The sequence below is a fragment of the Anastrepha ludens genome, chromosome 2 (assembly GCF_028408465.1).
Source record: "Anastrepha ludens isolate Willacy chromosome 2, idAnaLude1.1, whole genome shotgun sequence".
Classification (NCBI taxonomy): Eukaryota; Metazoa; Arthropoda; class Insecta; order Diptera; family Tephritidae; genus Anastrepha; species Anastrepha ludens.
Genome location: NC_071498.1, coordinates 157,558,042 through 157,574,304, shown reverse-complemented (window position 1 = coordinate 157,574,304; position 16,263 = coordinate 157,558,042).

The window sequence follows — 16,263 nt, the reverse complement described above, 5'->3', positions numbered from 1 at the left end:
AAGCACGAAAGTGAACTTATCGGCAACCACTTTCATGTTAAATTTCCTTTGTAGCTTTTTGTTGATTTCCTATTGTTCCAAAGCCAAAGGCAATGCCATCGAATTGCACAAAGCAAAGAAATAATAAATAATGCAAAAGGGAAAGTTCAAGTAGAATTACCAGATGCCTGGATACTCAATAAGACAATTCAAGGAGTTGGCAATAGACCACCAAATAGATTGTCGATAGGTTGATGTGCTGATTTTTCGCTGAGATTACTTATTTTACAAACACAGGGTGGCCTAATTGCGGCAAGCTTTTCGAAGCATAGGCTGACAGTTTTTACCAGCTCAAGAATTAATAACCAGCAGCGTAGCCTTACTATCGAGCAATATTTGGAAATTTTACAAGTTTATATAGAAGGTCTGTTGCACAAATTATTAGCGCACTTTAATAAAACTGTAGCATCTGGAATCGAATAAACAGCACCAGGTTGTTGATTTTTTCGCACTACAGCTCTTTATGAGTTTTGGGCTGCTGCACGTGCACCTCCGTCCATCTCGTTTGCTTGCGACTGTTTTCCAATTGCTTATCTTAAGTTTATTGATGTCCTCCTCTAGTCGGTCGACCGAACTTATTCTCAGCCTTCCTTTTGCTCTAGTGTTGAATGCTCTGACTTCCACAATTTTCTTCTGCGCCCTTGCACCGTCCATTCATGTTAAATGACCCAGTCGTCTTAACCTTTGATGAAACGAAAAACATTTGCGTCAATGCATCAGCAGAGAGTAACAAGTAGAACGGCGCCCATTTGGAGTGGTGCCAGCCTTGGTTAATTTTTGAATATGCTGCGCATTTTTTTCCTTGTTTTTTTTGTTTTTTTTGTGGAATTGCCATCATTGGCGGCTTTCTGAGAGCTGGAACTGAAGGCACAGGGTGTTTCATGCTCCAGTTTTTTAAACGTAATTTGAATGATAATTCACCATCAACTTAGGAATAAAGGAATAAATTACAATGATAAAAGCCATGGTGAATTGATTTAAAGGTGTGGCCAATATCAGACCATTAGTCGGCTCTCAGCGAATTTGACAGAATCAGCTGATGAGCTGACGCAGCAGGAGTTCGATTTGTTTACGAAATCACTAAGAATGCGTTAGTGATATACGAAAAAAAAATTAGCACAGTGCCACCTTGTTGCCGTCTGAACAACGACTTATTGGAGGAGTGCGTAAATACATATACAAAGATCCTGCTTTTGGCTAGCAGTTTTAGTACGTTCGACGATTTGCTGCATTCATCGAAATATTTTTGCATCGATTTTCTCGGTTTCACAAATGGAGTCTAAAAGTAAATGAGGGCAAATCTATACAAGTAATATTTACGACAAGAACAGAGGTTGCTGCTATGCCGATTAAGCTCAACAATAAAAATATACTAATTGAAACATCTGCAAAATAGTTGGACTCCATCTGGACTCAAAATTAACTTGGAAAGATCTCATTAAAAAGAAAATAAAACAAATAAAGGAAAAATTTCGACAATTGCATTGGTAAGTAGGTAGAAATTCTAAGCTCAGTATTACCAACAAACTTTTAGTATACAAGACGGTCATTAAACCAATCTGGACCTACGGACTTCAAGTGTGGGGAACTGCAAAAAGAACTCACATAAACAAAGTACAACGACAACAATCAAAAATCTTACGTACAATAACAATGTCCGACAGGTACACAAAAAATGATGTCATCCATACAATGTTCAATATACCATCAATCAACGAAGAAATAAAGCAAGATATTTTAACGAAATAAACCAGCACAAAAACAAATAAGTTAATACACTTTCACAACTTGAAAGAAGAACTTTACGATGTCTGAAGAGAAACCGACCAATTGACCTATTACATTAAATATGAATTCTCGTATGCTAAAACAACTGTTCTGTGTAAAATGTAATAGCTGTCCTAAAATGTAATCGCTGTATTCGCCTTGGCACTGGCAATAATGAAATATATTTAATATTTTTTCTAACTAATTGTTAAAAAATGTACAAGTCGTTAGTAGTGCAGATGTATGATTAATGTATGAAATAAAAAAAAAATCGATTTTCTCTATGTAGTCTTAGATTGGTCCCTCTTGCGGCTTCCTTGAGGTTTCAATCAAGCGCTTGTTGACAGACTTCCGTTGCACCTTTTCGCAGTGTGTGACCTATCCATCTCCAGAAAGTATAACGAAAAGAATAGGTAGGTAGGTGAAATGGTTGAAGTGAAGTGAACGAAAAGCATATCTTAGAAAGAAAAAATCTGAATTTACGATATAAAAGAATGTATTTGAGTCATCGAGCGTTATTTTAATTGCACCACAGATAAACTAAAGTTAAAATTAACTCTGCTAAGAAGAGCAGGATATTCAATGTTATTTATTTATTTTTTTTATATTTAAAAATGCAGTATTTCCTACAGATTATGAAAACAAGTTTAGTACTAGATAATTCAATAAAAAATAAATTAAACTTAAATACAATTTACTTGTTCCATTTTAAAGAATTAAGGGGTTATATACCTTGTGAGCCTGAAAAAATGGACGATTGTCATAATTTTTTTTAAATATGTTTTAGAACTTTTATTCAAATGAGGTATATATCATATCGAAGAATACAATTTGGCGTTTTTATTTAAAAAAATGTTATAATTTTTTTTTTGATATCGGCCCGCCCCGAAACGTCGTTTTTTAGAAGAAGTTTGCGGTGATCACGGTAGCGCATGTGCAGCTCAACTGAAATCAAAAAAAATTAAATGATTATTATAGAAAAATGTTTTTTAGTGAATCTGAAAGGTTTATTTACCCAAACAAATTTTTTCTCGATATGAAAACCGCTTTTCACCAAAAAAAACGATTTTTGAGGGGTTGAAAAATTAAATTTAATTCCAGGGAACTATACAAATATTTACAAAAAGTGAACCGTTCAGATTCACGACGCTGTAACTTCGAATAAATAAATAAAAAAAAGTTTATGCAAATCGGTCAAATAGTTTTTGATAAATAATGATCACCGCGACGGTAATTTAAAAAAAAACACGACTTCGAGATAATCGCATCTTAAGTTTTCCGTGAACTTCTCGTTCCAAGAAAGGTCGTGGTCTGTAACTTTCGTTCTAGTGCTCCGATCTTTATGATTTTTTGAATTTATATTTTTTAGATGATGTACTTTTAGAATATGCCATAAAAAAGTTTTCGATTTTTAGTTCAACACCAGGTACTCGTATTTAACCCCTTGAAGAAAATGTAACATTTCGTATAGATTGTAGAGAAAAAATACTAGAGAGTACTTAAAATCTAGTTAAACAATAGATTTAGTAACATTTTGAAATGGTCCTTTGTGGAAGAAAAATCTAGGCCAATATAATTTGAAAGCGCATTAAATTCTTTCAAAGTTCTAGAAATTGGAGCATTGGAAGCATATTTCGTTCTAACCATCCCTAACCAGAAAGTATAAAGATTTCGTAAGCTTCGCTAAGGAGTATTGAAATAAAGTAGCGATGGGGAATCTATCGCCCCACCTATCAAATCGAAAACGAGGTAGAGAATATACCTTCTAATATCGAGTGTTTTTAGATTAATGAGGAAGCACCCTTCTCTCATTGGATGAGATTGGATCACTGAAATTTAAAGGGGGCAAAGCATACGCACAAAGTCTCTCTCGACACATTCAAGCCTACTAATATGACTAATAAAAAACCAAAAATAAAAGTCACTAATAACCGTTTTTGTTTACTTTCGCTCCGTAGCTGATTTTCTGTTTGATGTGTAGTTGGATCGCTTAATATGTCCTTCAAATAAAGACGGCATATTTCAGCCGCGAACGCACCAGAGAGGTAAATAACAGCTTGAGAGTAAATGGATCAATAAAGTCCGAACTAAAGCGTCCAATAAAAGCAAGTGCGAAATACGACTTAGCGATGGTGTAATTTAAAAGTCATTGTGAATGGAAAATATAGAGTCAAATACAACACCAATGGGGTAGGAAGTGGGCATACGAGAACACGATTTAGAATAAGAAACGTAAAAAACTGGCTTATATTCACATCTAACTTATTTCTTTTTCCCAAAGCAACTACGTGATCTAAATCAAATTCAAGACTTAATGGGTTATATGGGGTAGAAGGACGAAAAAAAGCGATTGTTTTTACAAATTATTATTCTTTAAAGGCGTGAAATAAATTGTAAAAATTCCCCATAGATACAAAATTATGGTAGAAAATGTAACTGCCCTACGAGAGTTTGATGCGGACAGGTAGATGTCCTTCGTTTAAGGCAGTTGAAAGTGTAAACTCGTTTTTCTCGAAACTACTTTTTCAGGGTCTGCATGGTAACTCATACAGCTTTTAATATTTTTTGATGCGGTTTTTTTTATACTTGAAAGTATTTTCTGTATAGATTTGATTTTTGGTATTTTTATTAAAAAATTTGATAAACATAATTAAATAGTGACATTTATGACGTAAAACGCATACTTTTTTTTAAAATGCTGTAAATTGCAAAATTTTTCGAAATTCAAAAATCCGGCTCGACAGGCTATAACTACAACTTTATTTTACAAGAATTGTTTTATCTTTTTATAGATGCAACAAAATTTCTAGGAGAAATGATGCAGACCGTGGAGCACCTTTTTTTTAATTTTAATTTGGGACACGTGATTTTTTTATATACTAATTTTTGTGAAGAAGAATTAAAATACATTTTTTTATAAAGTTTAAGTACTAATAAATAATGCATACATTTTTTTTATATTTATTTCTATTGGTATTTCATTGGTATCACCGAGTATACCTTTAAATCATCAGCATACAAAAGAAAATGTGTGCTATTCAAACAATTGGGAATGCCATTAAAAAAAAATAGAAAGAGCAGGGGACCCAATATATTTGCCTGGGGTAAGCATTAACAGCACAGCGGCGAGATAGGATTTAATCCAAATTGAACTTTTTTTTTGAAAAGCTGATATAAAATATTCAGTAAATGCCGCATGCTTTTAAACAGTTGATCTAACTTTTATAAAACAATGTTGGTCTATAGAGATTAAACGATTATTTGCAAAATAAATTTTATATTTCAAATAATTTTGACACTGTTGATAATTTGGATATATCGGATATATATTGGACTACTGGATTAATAGAGATTACTTTCCAAGCATCTGTACAATATATAAACCATAGCCCGTCTGCATCAGATTTTCTTGACGCCCTGAGTGGCCGAATCCATCGTCGACATCAAAAATCATTAAAGTGAACGAACCAATATTAATTTAGGAATTCATGTTCAAGTAATACCCATGCATCAAATCCGAGTCTACTTCAAAATTTTAACGGAAGTAATCATCAAAAATATAGGCTGCATCTAGAGAAAAATATGTTGGAATTTCTTTACAATACACAACGGAAAGAATACTTGAGCACGATTAAATCAGAAATAACATCGAGCATAAAGGAATATATTCTTATTCGCGCAATATCATCAGGTTAGCCAAGAGGCATCGAGCGATGTAAAAACGATTGGGTTCGCTGAAGTTTAAGGACCGTAAGGCATACCAAATAAACATCTTCTAAACTGATTCCAACCGACTATTGTGAAATTCATGATTAGGCTTCCATATTCACGCAGCATACTCGCATTTTAAACGGTATAAGGATCATGAAAGTCGTGACTGAATCGATGAACAAATGCATGCATGGAAAACAAATTAGGGGTAATGTAATTAATACGGTATATACCTATGAAATGAGACTTTTTTTCAATTTCAAACGTGTATTAACAAAAAATAGTTACAAAATTAATATTCAAAATAATAGCCAGCGCTAGCGAAACATTTTTCCCATCTCTCAGGCAATTTGTGGATGCCGCGACAAAAAAATTGGCCGTCTTTGGCCGCAAACCAATCATCGAGCTATTTTTTGGCTTCTTCATGAGAATTGAAGCGCTGTTCGGAAAGTGCGTGGCCCATCGATGCAAACAAATGATAATCGGAAGGCGCCAAGCCTGGTGAGTAAGCCGCATGCATCAGCGGTTCCCAATCTTACGTCCCCAACAATTCCCGGGTCGCTCTTGTTCAATGTGGCGGTGCATTGTCACATTGTCAGTTCATGCGGCACCCATCTTCCGACCTTTAAAATCATGCCCATGTCTTTCAAACGTTTGAAAATGGTTTTTTGGGTCCCTCCTAACTGCTCTGCCACCATTTTTTGCGTTTGACCATCATCTTCATCCAACAATGCTTGCAATTCAAACTTTTTCGGTGGCCAGCCACGGTCCTCGATCTCCACGCTAAAATCCCCACTTCGGAATTTTTCAAACCACCTGAAGTACTGTGCTCTACTTAGACCATGTCCACCATAAGCTTCTATAAGCATTTGATGAGCTTGAGAAGCGTTTTTCTTCAATTGATAACAGAAAATCGACGATGTCCGCAAATCGTAGTTTGAAGGCACGAAATTCGACATTTTTAAGAGCGACAAAAATGCATTGTTGTACGAAATGTAACAAAGAATGAATTGAATATTGTTGAGAGATGACAGACGAAAAAAACAAGACAATTGGGAAGGTTTAAAAATACTTCTAGCGACATCTATGGACTAATAGCTGAAAATCTCATTTCATAGGTATATCTGCAAGGTAAGCTTCGGATCGAAAGGCTTCAAGGTTCTTAAGCTTACGAATAATGCTTTACAATTTTGCGTTTTTTCTTACTTTCTGATGATTTTCATAAATTTTTCGAAATTTTTTTTTATTTCTAGGCTTGAGTATAACAGGAAGTTATCGCCTTAACTGGGCGCTATCGCTCCTTGTGAACTTTGACAGGAGGTAAATAAAAAAATTTTTGGAAAAAATATAATAAAATTTTCGTATGGAGTTCGCTTACGTGATATATAGTATGTGCCGTCCGTTCCCTTAAGCATTTTTATAATTGTAATTTTTATTACTGTACAAATTTTTCATGCTGTAAATTTTTTTTTTTTTTTTTGTAAAATTAAGCAAAACAAAAAAATTTTTTTTGAAAAAAATGTGTTTTTTTTTTAATTTTTTTTTTCAAAAAAAATTTGTTGTCTATTTTTTTAACAAATATATTTGCACCGCGTAAAGTTGTGTAATTGTGTTTTTGGCCATCTAGATTACCTCCGCTCTGATTTGACTCATTCAGATTTTTTGTGGATACAATAAATATTAGCACATAAAACAAAAAAAACTTGAATCATTGTTCTCTCTAATAAACCAATAAAACACTGAAATAAATTGACTTTAATTCATTTCATTTGAGTTTCAAACGATCCATCCTTGTGTTTGGAGCACCCTTTATAAAGCCATACACACACATGTGCACCACAATTGATTGGCTTGTGAACAGAGAAAAGTGCAATACACGTGCAACGATTTTTTGTATTTTTTTTGTACCAAACTCATTCAGTCATTCATTGCTTTATTCACTCTTTTCACTGCGCTCATTCATTCACTTTCGCTTGGAGCGCTGAAAGGAAGTAGAAACAAAACAAAGTGCCAATGGTAAACTTGTGTATGTACATATCTACCTATATGCACACACACACATTTATCTGCAGCTGAGCGATTTGGAAAAGTTTTCAAATCACCACACACAAAGGATCAAATCTTGTGGCGCATAATGCGAATGCAGACAAACTTATATAAGGCTGAGACAGAATATGTATAGGGTGTGTTTTTTGACTCGGATCAATTGTTTTTGACTGCCATTAGAAAATATTACTGATGTTTTCTTGGCGATATGCCGAGACTAGTCCTAAAGAAATTTTTCTTTCAAAAAACATAATGCTGTAGCACACACAGTTTGTACTGTAAGACCGTGCGACAAAAATAAACTATTCTTGTTATCCTGGAAAAAGTTGATATGCTCGTGAAACTACAGATTTTATATTGTCAAGCGGCTCAGTTTTTCAATTTTCTCATCAATTAATTTTTTTTTTTCATTAAAAAAAAAGTTTTAAGAACTTATACACAGTCTATTTTATTATTATGAATGCCAAACGAAAAACGATATACCCAGCTATTAAGTAAACTTTGTTTTTTACTTTTCGCCCGGCTAAATAAAGATCCTTATAATACCCATTGCGTATACTTTATCACCCAGGAGGAAAGTTCAATTATTTCTTCTTTTCTTGCTAGATTTGGACGACTGGTTGACTTTGGACCTGAATTTAACATATTTTTAGTATAGTTTACGACTTGAACTTCAAGGTATCTTCCTATCGATTTAAAAGGCCAGAATCCGGTGGCCAAGCGAAAGTTTTAAAAAAGATGTGCAACGAAGGGTTAAAGCAGGCAAGAAACCACAGCATCGATACCAGAGTAACGCTCTTGAAGCACTTTGCTGAAATATAAGTTCAAGGGGAGATATTTTGAAAAAATGACTTAGGTTTTACTAGAATGCTAAAAGCCATACATTAATTAATGTATAGAATAACATATGGCACTAGTTTTATTCCATTCACCTCGTCTTTAGTTTTTGCTGACCTTTAAAAGAGAGCTGCTCAAATTTCATGATATTCTATTTATCAGTTCTTGAGTTATTGTGCTAAGAGTGGCATTACTTCTGTAATGTTCAAAACAACGGATCAAAAAGGATTTCCTGTTTAATTTTACACTGCTTCTTGATGGGGAAAAATACCGTACAAGCAAAGCAATGACTTGAAAAGTGTTATGGAGGCTCCGTTCTATCAGAAACAGCAATAAAGCGATGGTTTGCGGACTTCAAAGTGGTCATAGAGACACCGATGATGCACAATGCAGTGGACGTCCAAATGAGGCAGTAACACCTGAAATCATCAAAAAAATACACAAAATCGTTTGAATGGTCGAAAAGTGTTGGCCTTATAGTGCATGAGCAATTGACTATGACAAAGCTCTGTTGAAAGTAGGTGCCACGTTTGCTCACTGCTGACCAAAAACAAGACAACGCACCGTGTCATAAGTTAATCAAAACAATGGCAAAACTAAATGAATTGAACTTCGAATTGCTCCCACATCCATCGTCACCACATTCACCAGATTTGTCTCCCAGGGACTACTGGTTTTTCGCAGACTTAAAAAAATGCTCGACGGTAAGAAATTTCGCTCTTATGAAGAGGTTTTCGCTGAAGCTTATGCCTATTTTGAGGCAAAAGATAAATCGTTCTATAAAAGTGATATTGAAATGTTAGAGCGGCGCTGGATTGAATGTGTTGTTCTTGATGGAAGTTTTGAAGTGAAATTTCTTAAGCGTCGATGGACGAGCGATAGTAAAATTTCAAGGCCATGCAACGTTTTGGGCATTTTCGTTCCGCGAGAGAGAAAAAAGATACAACGTAGAGGAAAAGGAGAGAGAGAGTTATACCTTATATATATCTTAGATACACTTTAGGCTATTTTTGCTGAGTTTTTCTTTGTGGTTGCTAATTTCTAGTGAGCAATAACACTGCCTACTTCTTGGCGCTTGCTTGTTGGTGCAAACTTGTGGGAAATATATTTTTGGTGCCTGCTTTTGGGCGTTATATTTCCTTGGTGCCTAGTGTTTGGGGCATTTTTTGGTGCCAATTCGTTTGGCTTTTTTTGATGCCCACGTTTTGGCGCTTGTTTCCGTTCCCTGGCTAGCCTCACTGTGTTTGTACGCGAAGTAGTGCGCGTTATTGCCACGGTTTGTGTCCATCGTTTACCTACACCGGTCGACCCTTCTCCGGTTTTTGTAAATTTTGTCTATTTTTATTCTCTGCAAATGTTGTAAATTAATTTAGATATATATTCTTTCTCTCTCTCTATCTCTCTCCTTCTCTCTCGGATCTCTCCCTCTTTCTTTGTCTGTTCACTCCTCTCGGGAGCATAGGGCCTCGACAAGACTTGTCTTGCGTTTGTTTGGTCAGTCTATTTGAGTTCTGATAGGGTAGGTGATTATCGTGCCGCAACCAGTCCTAAGTGGTGGAAATGCCCTGCTGTCGTTGCTCCTTTACTGCCTGGAGCGCCATCTGTGTCTCACATTTTTCTGCCAGAAGGAGCGTACCGATGGTTGAGGACTTCGCTAAATTTAGTGTTACTGCACTATTAACGCGGTTGCCCGCTTTCTCTTGCTGACGCCACTGATGCAATGTGTAACTGTATGATTTTATTTGTTGTTGCTGGGATGGACAGAATAAGTTTTAGGGTTTGAGGAATGAGTTTTTGTTTTTGGGTTTTCTGTTTTTTTTTTTTTTAAGAAAGTAGGTAACTTTCCTGCGAGGACCGCGCTTTACATGGGATTCGAAGCCATAACCTCTGGAAGGGCAGGCTAGCGCACTTACGCTAGACTACCGAGTAGTGATGGAAATTATCATACTTCGATGGAAAAAGTTAAATTTGAACGAAAAAAACGGGTTTTCTTTGTTAGGCTCAGGACTTTGCAGCCAATAATAATAATAAAATTAAATAATAAAACTAAGTTTTGACTTTCTCAATTCAAGCTCACATCATATAAAACAGGTTTGGTCCCACACAAACGGAGTCACAAGAATCTTTCTCCGCTTTTAAGATGTTTGGTATCCAATTTTTTTGAATCCCGAAAATAGTCCCGAAGTTTTAGAATTGTATTGTATTACCGACATCACAAATATCCAGGAGTCGTAAAGATCGACAATGTAAATCACCCCTAGTATACTCTATACTCATTGATGTTTAATGGAAAGTGGAGGTATATTTTAAAAGAAAATCCAAATTCTCTCGTTGCGTAATCTCTGATATCCGAGAGATTATGATGTACTGAAAACCCTCTTAACTCTCAGTCGGTAGCGATATTTCTACGTGCAATATTGGTATGGAGATGGAATTTGGACTCCGAACAGCCAGTAGTATCTCTACTTGCAGTGGCAATAGGCTCTTCCCTCTCCGCGAAGTAATACCTAACGGTAGTTCCACGGACAAAGAGCAGGGGCGGATTTTTAGTGCGGTGCGCCGAAAGGCAAGTCCCAAACTTCGGGGAACAATTGCATTTAAATTACTAAAATCCTTTTTCATTTCAAAATTATCTATAAGTAATAAAAATGTCGTTCTTAAATATAGAGCGCACCCTGTATGGGAATTAAGTTATGCATTTGTGTCATTGAGCAAGTCACAAACACAATTTAACTAAAATAACTGAACGCAAAAGTAAATGTGCCAAGCTCTTTTGGCAAATGCTATAAGTGCTAAATTACAACAAATTACTTTTGCTTTTAGAACTTTTCTCTTATCCCCTTGCCCCTTGTTTTCTTCCTTGATATTATCTTAAGGCAGCGGAGTATAGAGAAAGATACAATACAAAAAAAAAAAACAAAAAAAAAAACACAAAAACCCAAACCAAAACTTTTCAACTTCATAGACAATTTTATTGTTTATTTTCTCAGCTCTGATAAGGTAACGGAAGCGGAAGAGCACACTTACGCACACATGTGCGCACACAAACAAATGTATATATATTTATGTAATACCGATAGAATCACACGATTGCACAAAAACCACAAACTCACACAAAGCCATTTTTACAACGCACAGTGGGGTAGACGACACCTGACTGGCGACTAGTGCATCCTAGCTAAAAATGCAAAATTAAGTGTTTTTTATTTATTCATAAGAAAAAATTTAAAATAAAAAAGATATATTTTTGAGAATTTTTTTATATTTTTATTTTTTAATTCGATTTTCAAAAATGTAAAATGTTTCGCTAGTACATTTATATTTTATATAAAACAAAAAAAAAATTTTCTTGAGTATTTTTTTTTCTTTTTAGAATTTTTCCGTTTTTTATTTCGCTACCATTTTGCTTTTTCTTATATAAACGAATGAATTTCTTTTTTGATATATATACTACTGTGGGCAAAAAGTAAGGTTAATTTATTTGTCAAACTTCGCGGGATTAAAATTTCGCTCAAGTTTTTTTTTCATGAGTTGGCAGCACTGTTAATAACATCTGGGCCAACTTTCATGTCTTTGCCAGTATGTAATATATTTCCGCTTGTGTTTACCAAATGACCAAGAGTGCATTTTTCGATTTTTACAATGTCTGCTTTGATTGAGCAGAGAAGTGCCATCAAATTTTGTTTGCGGAATGAAATTTCGGCTGCGGAAACGTTTAGCATGTTGCAGAAGGCATTTGGTGATTCGACCATGTCACAGAAAAATGTTTATAAGTGGTACAAAGACTTCAAAGAGGGTCGAGAACGTGTTGATGATTTGGAGCGCTCCGGACGACCATCGACGTCAACAGATGACCAACACGTCAATAAAGTGAGGGAGTTAGTGCTCAAAAGTCGTCGGTTGACTGTTAAAGACCTTACTGATATGATCCGAATATCAGAAGGATCTGTGAAAACCATTTTGAAAGACCATTTGGGCCTACGAAAAGTCAAATCTCGTTTGGTACCGACAGCTCTCAATTTCTTGGAAAAAAGTCGTCGCGTTGATGTGTGTGAAACAATGCTTTCAGACTATCAGGACAAGCTCAAATGCATCATTAGGAGAGATGAGACTTGAATTTATGCTTACGACCCTGAAACAACCGACCAATCAAGCGAATATCGTGCTAAAGGCGAGGCCAGACCGAAAAGAGCACGTCAAAGTCGTTCAAAAATATAGGTCATGATGACAGTTTTTTCCGTCGTTTACGTGAAGCAATTCATCTAAAAAGACCAGAATTATGGGCCAACAACTCTTGGTTTTTGCATCATGATAATGCACCGTCTCACACTGCACTCGTTCTTCGTGACCATTTCGCCAAAAATTCCACGCATGTCGTTCCGCAACCACCGTATTCGCTTGATTTGGCTCCGTGTGACTTCTGGCTATTCCCAAAACTCAAGAGACCACTCTGGGGAACGCGTTTCGAGTCGATTGAGGAGATAAAAGCTGAATCGAAGAAGGTGCTGATGGCTATACCGGAAATGGACTACTTGGCATGTTTCGGGGATTGGAAAAATCGTTGACATAAGTGTATTTCATCGAGAGGGGAGTATTTTGAAGGTGATGAAATTGATTTACAAGAATAAATAAAGATTTTACAACCAAATTCACCTTACTTTTTGCCCACAGTAGTATATTTTTTTTTTTAAATATGAATTATTTTGGTAATACTATTTTTAAATAAAGAGAAGAGATAACTATACTATAATTTAATAGAACGAATTTAATAAAATTAATTTAAATACTACTTTTGTTGTTTCTTTTTCATCTTTACAACTAACTTTCGTTTGAAAATGAGAAATATCTCACTACCAATTTTTTTATGAAGAACGAATTTAAGATAAAAAATATATTTTTGGGTATTTTTCTTTTAATATTTATATATTAACTTTTTTTTTTAATCTGGAAAATATTACTTTTACGTTTTTTATTTAAAAGAAAGTGTTTAAGATAAAATATTTTTTAGTACTTTTTTTAATTCTTACACTTTTTTGATTTTGTTTTAAAATGTGTAATACCAACGTTTTTATAAAGACCAAATTTAAAACCAAAAATATATCTTTTTCTTTCAAATCGACACTATATTTCGCTACGGTCTTTTATTCAGAAGAAAGAATTTAAGATAAAAAAAAATTTTATTGAGTATTTTTTCATTTTTATGTATATTTTTAAATTGTACAGAAAAAGTCTGTGACTATTTTGTACAAAGTCTGTGACTATTTTTCTTGAAAATGTGGAATATTTCGCTAATTAATTTAAAAGAACAAATTTGAAAGAGCAAAAAAAAATTGTTAGAGTACTTTTTTTAATATTAAAAATAAAAATATTAAAAAAATATTTCGCTACCAAATTTTGTTTCATTTAAAAAAAATACAGGATCAAAAATATAAATATAAGTATTTATTTCATAGAAATATTTTTTTTTTTTGTAAAGCTCTTCTATTTTGCTACTGTCTTTTATTTAAAAGAAAGAACTTAAGATGTAAAAACTTGGTTTTGCGTAATTTTTTTTCTTTTTTATACATTTTTTTTGAATTGTAAAAATTTCTATTTATTTAAAAGAAAGTATTTAAGAAAAAATAATAAATTTAAATATTTTTTTTGAAAATGTGGAATATTTCGCTACCAAATTTGGTTTCATTGATAAAAAATGTAAGATCAAAAATGCTGTTATAAGTATTTATTTAAAAAAAAAACACATTTTTTTTGAAAAAGGTCACATGTTTCGCTACCGCCTGTTATTTAAATGAGAGAATTTAAAATAAAAAAAAAAATATTTTTCAGTAGTTTCTTTTCAAAGAGGTCAAATGTTTCGCTGCCTTTTTTTATTTAAAAGAAGGAATTTAAGATAAAAAATGTTTTTTTTTTTGAGTAATTTTTGTCATGAGTTCGTTTTCCAAAAATGTGAAATATTTCGATACGACATTTTTTTATGAAGAGCAAATGTAAGATCATAAACGTGATTGAGTTTTTTTTTCAAAATATATATTTTTTTTTGTCGGAGGGGTACAATTTTTCTCTACTGCTTTTTATTCAAGAGAAATAATTTAAGTTAAAAAAAAATTAATTTTTGTTTATATATTTAATTCATTTCTTTTAAACCAAAAGAATATGAGATAAATAAAATGTTTCTCAGTAGTCTTCTTTCTCATTTGCATAATTATGTTTTAAAAAATTTGGAATATTTCATTCGATTTTTTTTCGATTTTATAATTTTCTTCGTTGCTTGGTTTTTATATAAAAGAAGGAGTTTAATATAAAATAATTTGTTCTTTGTGTAATTTTTTTCCTAAGTTTTTTTCCAAAAATGTGGACTATTACGCTACCAATTTTTTTTTATAAAGAAAAACAGTAAGATCAAAAATATGTGTTTTTTTTCAATAATTATTTGTGTCGCAGGGGTAAAATTTTACTCTACTGCTTTTTATTCAAGAGAAATAATTTAAGTTAAAAAAATTAAATTTTTTTTAATACTTTTAATTCATTTATTTTTAAACCACAAAAATTTGCGATAAGGAAAATGTTTCTGAGTAGTTTTTTTCGGTTTTGAATTTAGAGAAAAGAAATTTTTCTTAGTACTTCTTTTTTTTCATTTGCATAATTATTTTTTTTTTTTAATGATTAATACTTCGCTCCTATTCTTTTATTTCAAATTTATTTTATTTTTGTATTTTTTTTTTCAAAAAAGGAAAATGTTTCGCTCCTGTTTATTTTTATACAAAGGAAAGAGTTTAAGATAAAAAAATAATTGTGAGTATTTTTTCCTACTTTTTATAAGTTTTCCTATTAAAAAATAAAATGCTTCGAAAATGTAACATTTTTCGCTACTTTTTCGTAAGAGAGGACTTAGGATAAAAACTATATTTATTTCAGTGTTTTTTTCTCACTTTTAAACACTTTCATTTTTTCAAAAGTGTTCCGTTTTAAAATATTTTTTTTTTTAATTTTTGTAAATTTTGCTTCCAAAAAGTTAAATACAAAGTATAAAACGTTTCGCTACCTTTTGCTGAGGAGAATTTAATTTATATAAAATTTATATTTTACTTTTTTTTCTTTTTTTAAAAAAACGTAAATAGTTTCGCTGCTCCTAATTTTTATATCAAGAAAAGATAAGATAAGAAGATAAGAAATTAATTGTGAGTAATTTTTTTTTTAATTTTTATAAATTTTTCTTCCAAAAAGTTAAATACAAAGTATAAAACGTTTCGCTACTTTTTTTTGGAGGAGAATTTGAGGTAAAAAATATTTATTTTACGCTTTCTTTTTTCTCGGTTTTAAAAATTTTTTTTAAAAAAACGTTAAATGTTTCGCTACTCAAAACATGAAACACCGAAGTCATCACTATGAAGTTAGTCCACATCAAAATAGTTATAACCATCACCTTACTCTTCATCACCTTCACATCTATAGCTTATTGCAATAGGTTTGCGTCTTTCAAGGTAATTATAGTTTTTTGTCTATTTTATCTCTCTTTTTACTGAAATATTCTCTATTTTATCCAAAATCTTTCTTGAAAGCTTTTCGTGCTTTCTAATTCAAATTTTATGTAGGGATTATGAATAACAAATTTATGCACCATTCGACTATTTTGCCTATAAATATCTGATAGTTTTGTATATGAAATATTATCACTTCTAAACTATGAGCAAGTTTTTTTTTATATGCATGCTTTTCCCCACACTTAAGCGCGCTCAGACTTGGAAACTTTACCGAGTTATCGAATTCGAATTTATCTAGTAACCGAAGTCAGTCTCAATGCCCGTAGATTTGAGCTCAAAGTACATAAAATAATATTGTAAGATCCTAGGTTTGGAATGTCTC